The sequence below is a fragment of the Sparus aurata genome, chromosome 13, assembly GCF_900880675.1.
Source record: "Sparus aurata chromosome 13, fSpaAur1.1, whole genome shotgun sequence".
NCBI lineage: Eukaryota > Metazoa > Chordata > Actinopteri > Spariformes > Sparidae > Sparus > Sparus aurata.
The window spans coordinates 21596388-21604349 of record NC_044199.1 but is presented as its reverse complement, the minus strand read 5'-3'; positions in this window follow the sequence as shown (position 1 = coordinate 21604349).

Below are 7962 nucleotides of genomic sequence, written 5' to 3'. Positions count from 1 at the left end.
GGGTCTCAGCACATAGTCCGTGGGATCAAACATCTGCTAGCTTAGCCGGATTTCTATTGTGAAGTGAACACAGCTCAGCACTCTCCTGCAGCAGCTTCCTGTTGTGGGGAAGTCCCGACGAGTCGCTTACCGAGTGCAGTAGAGTTCCGCGGCTCATGGATGAAAATGTCTGATTATGAGTCCATGGAAATGCAATCAAAGTTCATATGTGTCTTACCTGCCAGTTTATAACACTTATTAACGAGAATGGACAGGGAAAAGAACAGAATTGAGCATTTCTAACTGCACTCGGTAATCGACTCGTTGGGACTTCCCCACAACAGGAAGCTTTTTCTGAGGTTGCTAAAACTCTGTTAAATAAGCGGTCTGCTAACTTGATCTCTCGAGAGGGAGTCCAACACAGTTTCACGGTGTGTTAGACCATGGATTAAACTTACACCGGAATAATGCTGCCTCCCCAGCAAGGACTCTGGCCATGACAACGCTGTCTAGTCTTGCTCAGAGTCACTACAGGTATCGTCCTGAGAATCACTGTCAAAGTTGATCTCTTTTTCTGTCAGCACTTGAACATAAGAGTTCTTTGCATGCTTTGCCATGCTGTTGCTTGCTTGCAAGTTCTTCAACATTAAGCTCTGCAGACCTTGGATCCCATCTTGAAGTAGGCCCCAGGTCTCACCTTGCATGTAAAAACACATTGAGCCTTTATTAATTAGAAACGTTCCGATATATTGTAATGTATGCCAAGTATAACTTAAATAACTTAAATACATGCCTGATGTCATATTAGCGTGCTGAGATGACATCAGTTTCAGGGTGTCTGCACGGGTGCAAAGACACTTCCAGTGCTTGTTCATCTCTGCAACAAGAATCTTCTTCTCCACCTCAAGTCTCCTTACTGCCATCACCAGGTCAAACGCCTTTCTCTTTGTCCTTAGATCTACAGAGTCTGGAATACAAAGATGAAACAAAAGTCAGTTCTATTTAAGATTAGTATTTAAAGATTTTCTGGGGTTACATCGAGGCATGACAGATTTTGTGCCACTATGTGACTATTTCACATAGTCAACAGAATTGTGTACATACCACCCTGTGGAAGCTGCCATGGCCAAACAATGTCGTCAGACAGAATGGTGTCCAAGGTCAGGTTTTCTGCATTAGGGACCATGGTGTTGTATTTTTCCACTGCAGAATTTAGGAATTTTTTTTCCTCCCTGATCTTCCGGCAGATCTGAGCACGTCCTTTACATCCATCATTGTCTTTATAAAGACGCTGGGACCTCCTCTTAACACTTGCCACCAGCTCCTCGATTCGGCTGGCCACAGTGGCAACATCAGCATCATTTGGGGATGCTGTTGCTGAGAAGAAGAAATGAAGAGATAAGACATATTATGCTTCTTGGTTCCATGAAAAATATTATTTCTGGTATATGGGCAAGTGAGCTTCAACAATCTTTTCATATTTCTCTGTAACTGAGAGACTACACTTGTAGCTAAGGTTGAGTATAGTTAGGTTAGTTAGGTTCTTTGTTGTCCCCATGGGGATAATCTTTTCCACAAGTCATCAGCAATCAGAGTATGTGCTCTTTGACTACGATTACAATGAGCCTCTTTTGAATTGCAACCAAGCTTAGTCAGTTTAGTACACCTGAAACACAGGTTCAAGGCCTGCAATTACTACAAGCTAAATTCAAAGCATGACAAGAAATTCAAAGTGATAGAGATACTAAAAGAAGCTTGTGTCGATGACAATACAAAACTAGACCAGAAACAAATATTTTTCTTTACTTTCATAATTCTACAAGAAGAAGCAGAAGTGATACATCAAGCAGCATATCAAACAGTTTAAAACAGTATATTCTACCTTCTGCCCACTCATTGATATCAATGATCCAGCTCTCCAGTTGATTGTCTGTGATGTCCATTTCCGTTTTCATTGCCTCCAAGTTCTGCAACTGGCTTTGCAGGGTTATTGTGGCCTTTAAACACAAGTAACAAATGACAATGAGGGAAATGCCTACATGATGAATGTTCTTGATAAGGACTGTAAAGCGCCTTCACTATTAGAAAACCACATACACTAATTAAATACACAGTATATTCATATATATGTGGACTATCAATATATGTGGTATGAAATATGTGTAAATAACATTTAATATTTTATATCAAGCACAGAATACAATTGATACAACACATGGAACCATCTGTATATTCCACTTTATTGAAGATTATTCGGGCAAGTCTTCCCTATATTTTTGTGATATATGCCACTTTATTTTACAATATTGCTATGCATGTTGCAGAAGGAAAAACTGGTGTCTTTACCTTCCGATATCGGCGGGCAAGCGTGGAAGCCAAGTTGTCAAACTTTTGTTGGTTCCAGCGCATGGCCATGACTGTCAGCATGTCTATGCGTCCTGCAAACATCAAAAATATGAGATTATCACCCTTCTTTCAAAAAGCAGTAGTAGAAGAAACTGTGCAGACTTGTTGGGTACCACAAACTTTTCTAAGATAATAACTTACAGTATAGTACTATAGCACTAACCAGCTGTCTTGTGCCATTTGACTACTGGCTAGTAGGTAAATAGTACAGGATAGTGAAGACGTAGCATGTAGGTGAATGGTACTCTGATGTGCTCATTATCCTCACTTCAAATAAAATAGGATGATGATATTGTAATCAATCCATCCATCTGTGTTGAATATTCTGAGCTTTATATTTTCAGACTCAGCATGTATGCATGATTTCAAAGTGGCTCACCATTTCATCAGGATCAAAATGAACTGGTTACCATACCTGCTTTTGACATGTGCTTCGTTGTCACAGCAATCCTCGAGAGGAAGGCGTTGCACTGCTCCACCTCCTCCCCAAGAGTCGAACCAGCCCCCTCCTGATACGCTCCACTCCATTTTACCTTCAAAAAGAAAACATAAAAAGAAAACCTAAGTGGCAACAATCTTATGCAGGTTTTCAGGGAAAGAAAATCTCATTGACAATAATTTTTTTCTTACTTCACATTTGAAATCGTGAGCTTTGGCATGAAAAACCGAAAGAAATGGCCTCATGGTAAGGAGATCCTGAAGCTCAGGGCATTTCTCAGTCACTCTCCGGAGGTAAGGCCAGTACTTGCATGCCACATCCATGGCAAAAAATGTCACTGGCTTACAGGCAATTTGCCTTTGGAGGTACAGGGGGTAGGCAAAAATCTCCCCCCTGAACATATTGAGGGCACGAAGAAGAACCCCATGGCGACACGCAGCGAGTTCCAGGCCCTCCTCGTCTGTTTTCCCTGATGATTTGTTCTACGTTTCACGCGCCGCTGACCACTGCCCTCCACAGACACCTCTTCCAGAGACCTAAATCATGGAAGATGGGTAACACAGTCCAAACTTGTTCATACACTGTCCTCTTTGTTTTATAGGTAGTGAAGTTCCTGCAAGCTTACATGATTGGTTGAGGAATGGACATAGTCCACGAATCTGGCAACGTCATCATCTTTAGCGATGAAGACGTCATCAAAAATGGCTGGTTCCTCAGATCTAAATAAAAAGACATACATACACTTTCAATATTTATATGATTTTCAAATTCACAGCAGTTACTTTCAAAATGATGAGCTGTCTATGCAAACACAAGATTTAGTAATTACCTTGCTGCACTCTTGAACCTATAGTGCTTGCGGTTCCCATCAACTGAGACAGCAAGCATGTCTGGGCTGCACGCTGGGCAGTCGAAGTGGTCCTCCCTGCACAATTTCTCCACTTCAAATTGGACAGCCTCCCACTCCAAAAAACTTGTCCGGAAGCTGTCTGCTGTGATGTTTCCAGTCTGTTTCAATAGAGAACAGTAAAAGAGAACAAGAAATTAAAGAACTGTGACAAAGGGTCACAGGTGTATAAATGTTATTGTAGTGTAATATAGTATTAATTTTCATGTATCATGTTCATATCATTAGCATGCCCTCACAGTGTTATCTCTTGAGTTACTTATTCTGTGATTATTTCCAGAAATACTTACACGGCCAAAGCGGACAGTCCGTCTGTCCAGCATTCTTAAAAATGCTTGGCTTGACATCCCTGGTGCTGCCATCTTCACCTCTTCAAAAGAAAAAAGGATGTCCAGTGCATATACTGTAGAAAAGTGAGAGGTGGCAGGCCAGTAGTCATTGGATATTATGTCATCCAGTCCAGGACTCCATAAGGCTTCACATGCTTTGCATCGAATCTCAGGCAATTTGAGATCATATCGACCTGGAATAAGAAATAAATATGTTTGTAAGGGATAATGGATGACAGGGCGAATATCAAAAGTTAATGCATGGCCGAGCTGGTATGTGCTTATGTTTATGGAATTTAGCAGACTTTTGTCCAAAGCGACATAGAAAAATACAACAATCAAAATGATCACATTGTAATTTTAATTATTATGTAAATTATAAAATAAGCTAAGAAGAGAATACAAAGCTATAAAATCCCAGGGAATAGGAACAGGTGCCAACACAAATAACCCTAATTGATGTTGCAGGCGTTAAAAATCAATTTTGCAACAAACATTACTCATACAAACTATCTGCATCTGCATGATGCCATCATGTTAATATGACCCAAAGCTCTTGTCTAAGGAATGCTTCAAGGACCGTGCTGAATTAATGCCACAAAGAATTAGGCTCTTCTGGGTGTGGCAAAATACCATCTAACCTATTAAAGCTTGGCTTACCCTTTTCGTTCAGTTAGGGCAGTGAGGAGTGACAGAAAGTGAGAGGGATAGTTGATATGGAGTGTGATCTGGAAATAACTATGGGTGACATTCTGCAGCCACTTATACAGAATGAAGAGACCCCATCCCCACCCCTGAAGTTCTTCTTACCATTCATTGTAACCACAACTATGGACTTTCCTGCGAAGACACTGGATGATCCTTCACGACAACTGCATATTTTTGCCGGCATCTCCAAAGGTATAACACGCTCTTAGAAAAAACATGTATGAGAAATTAACTTCATGGCTTCATCGAATGATCTGAAATCAGTATTTAGTTTTCCAGGTGATAACTGGAAAAAAAATAGTCTGAGGAGGGGACTCTCGAAAACTACAACTTACCACACTGGGTAAGAACCCTTTCCACAACACAGGTTGTTGGAGGCAATGGTTGGAAGAAACCATGTATCATTGCATCCCTGTTGTGAAACACTCGATCCTGATGGACCCTGACGTCACACTGGCCACAGAGGAAAGGGTGTGGTCGGCAGTCACAACAGCGGATAACCGCTGGATGGTCTTGACAGTGTTGGCAGACTCCAGTTGCCACATGCTGTTTGCCCACCATGGTGTTGACAAGTCTGGGTCTCTCTTTCGCCCACCACCCTGAGATCAGACTCTTTCGAGTCGACCAATCGGTGGAGGCTTGAGGTGGTGTTTCAGCCAGATACAGTTCCTTACCCAGTGAGCGCTCAAGCTCTTGAAGGAAAGACTCTGTTAAGACAATGCACAATATTGAAAAACAATGGCTTATAACAACAGAAGATAATGGCATTGAATAATGGTCATTTTGAAATGTGTAATAGCTGCAATCTATTGCTCAAACACAAAAATATGAAATGTACATTCCTATCATCATCAATTAACATATTGTTTTGCACCAGTGCAGTCAAAATAAAGAACATACCAGCAGTAACTGAGAGAAAGTCGCTGGTCACTTCCCCACTGGTTTCAGGAGCCATGAACTGATGAGATTCATCAGTCTTCCGACTCTGGCTTTGACTGGGACCTGCTGTAGCAAAAAAGCCATTGGTTTTTACAGTCAATGACACAATTTTTTAGCGTCTCAATTTCCTTGATGCTAGGCACAAGTATGTAATGATAACCTCACATATGTTCTAATTTAGACCCAAGACTTGTGATCGTGTTGTATACCATTCCAAGATTAACTAGATTTGGAGATAAAGTCTATATTTTAATTAAAATTAATGTAAAACAAACCTGACCTGTTTCCTTTCGGGAAGATCTGGGCCTGCCATAAATAATGTTTCCCTCACTGTCCCTCTTAATCCACCTAACACCTTGCTTGCTGTTTGTTGAATGGCTGGTGGAAGGCTGACTGGTGGATGGTTCGGCCTCCTGGTGCATGCTAATGAGCTGCTGGAGGTTTTGGAGGTGAGCCTGATAGTCAGCCTGATCAACAAGGTCCCTCATCTCCTCCTGGAGCCGGTTCGACTCAGGATCAGGATCAGACATTGCAAAGGGAGGGAGGGAGAGAGAGAGAGAGAGAGAGAGAGAGAGAGAGAGAGAGAGAGAGAGGGAGAGAGAGAGAGAGGGATGGAGAGGGAGAGAGAGAGTATGATAGGAAGAGAAAGAACAATACAAAAGTAGAGACAGACTGACAAGATACTAGACAAATGTGGCTCTTAAAAGTGCCTTTTTTTTGTTATTAAATGCTGCTAATCGGTTGTTGGAAGTGAGAGGGATTAAGGAATCTGTTGAGAGAGAGAAAAACAAATCAATATAATATAGAACACATCACCAAATTACAAAATGAATATTTTCTGTTGTGTAAGTCCATACTTCACATGAAATGGTTAAAAATTCAGTTCACAGAGATTAAAAATGAAAAGTTCACGTCTTTAATACACCATATCAATTTTGAACTAGTTTACGCTCAGTTCATTTTATTAAAGCTATAACATTATCCTTAACCTAGCCCTATTATATGGTATCTTTGGTTTCCGTGGATGTTTATGAACTTGCAAATAATTTAATTGAAGTCTGGCAATTTATGGCGTTGTGACATGAACTTGCCATGGTTAACTTGAATGCAACATTTTTTATTCAGATTTGAACGTCACATAATCTGAGCTAGTTCAGTGACAAACAACTAAATTGCATTCAGTTCATCGTTCTAGAAAAAAAAGCGCGTTCTCCTGGCTAACTCTTAGCTAACTATGTGCAGCACCTTATATAGCAAATTGCATTTGGTGCAAAAAGAGGTTGTTTTATGGTGTCTCTATCCTATGAAATCGCATACAGTGCGCTCAAACATTACCAATAAACACAACTACAACTGGCAACAACTTTACAGCATAATTTGATTGCTTTTGATCAGGGCATGCTGTTTAATTTTTAATTCAAGATAGCAGGCAAGACTTATGCGGGATGTCGGAAAATGCACTGGTCCTAAGGAGCGTCTCATACAATGATGTATCACTGTTAAAGTAGTTGATTGGCCAACGGGATGCACCATGCACGATAAATGATTGCCTGAATGAAAATGCATCTTCTAATTAAATATTTATTTATTTGTTATCCGATTCCACATACTCAGGAGTTTAATAAAAAATATATATACAAGTCAAGATAAACATCTGTAACACAAAATGCATCACCTGAAACCAAAACTATCAGCGCAGGCAAGCCGCACGTTAGCTAACCCCTTTGCGTCAAAATCCGCCGTTGACGGGTTTGCATTCAAATCTATCAGATGACCCTCTATGTTGACAGTCGAAGCAGAGGGGGTACCCCCTGCGTCGGAGGGTCGACGCTAGGGGGATATGCCCAAACGTCAGTATGTGACGAGTAGGGATGAGACTGTGTTGCTGGTGCAGAAAGGGTGGTTCAGCAGCAGGTATGTTATGATTGATTTTAGCCTAGACTGTTTTGGATATAATTTATTGATTTGATGATGGCATTTTGAACAATAGTCATTCTGTAAATGTATTTGACAGGTTGACGCAACTTCACTTCTGGAGTGTTTCATCCAGCCCAACCCTGTTTGGTTCAGCAGTTTGGTGTTGGCTGTGATGGATGCTGCTGTTCCATCCCATCTTCCTAGCCCTGATTCTCCTGCTGTTCCAAGAAGCTCAAAGGTAAACTGCATGCAAGTTGTGTATGTTGGTTGGTTCAACTGTTTTTTGAAACTCCTTTTTTTCCGATACACTCACAACAACATGCAAAACTGCGCAATAT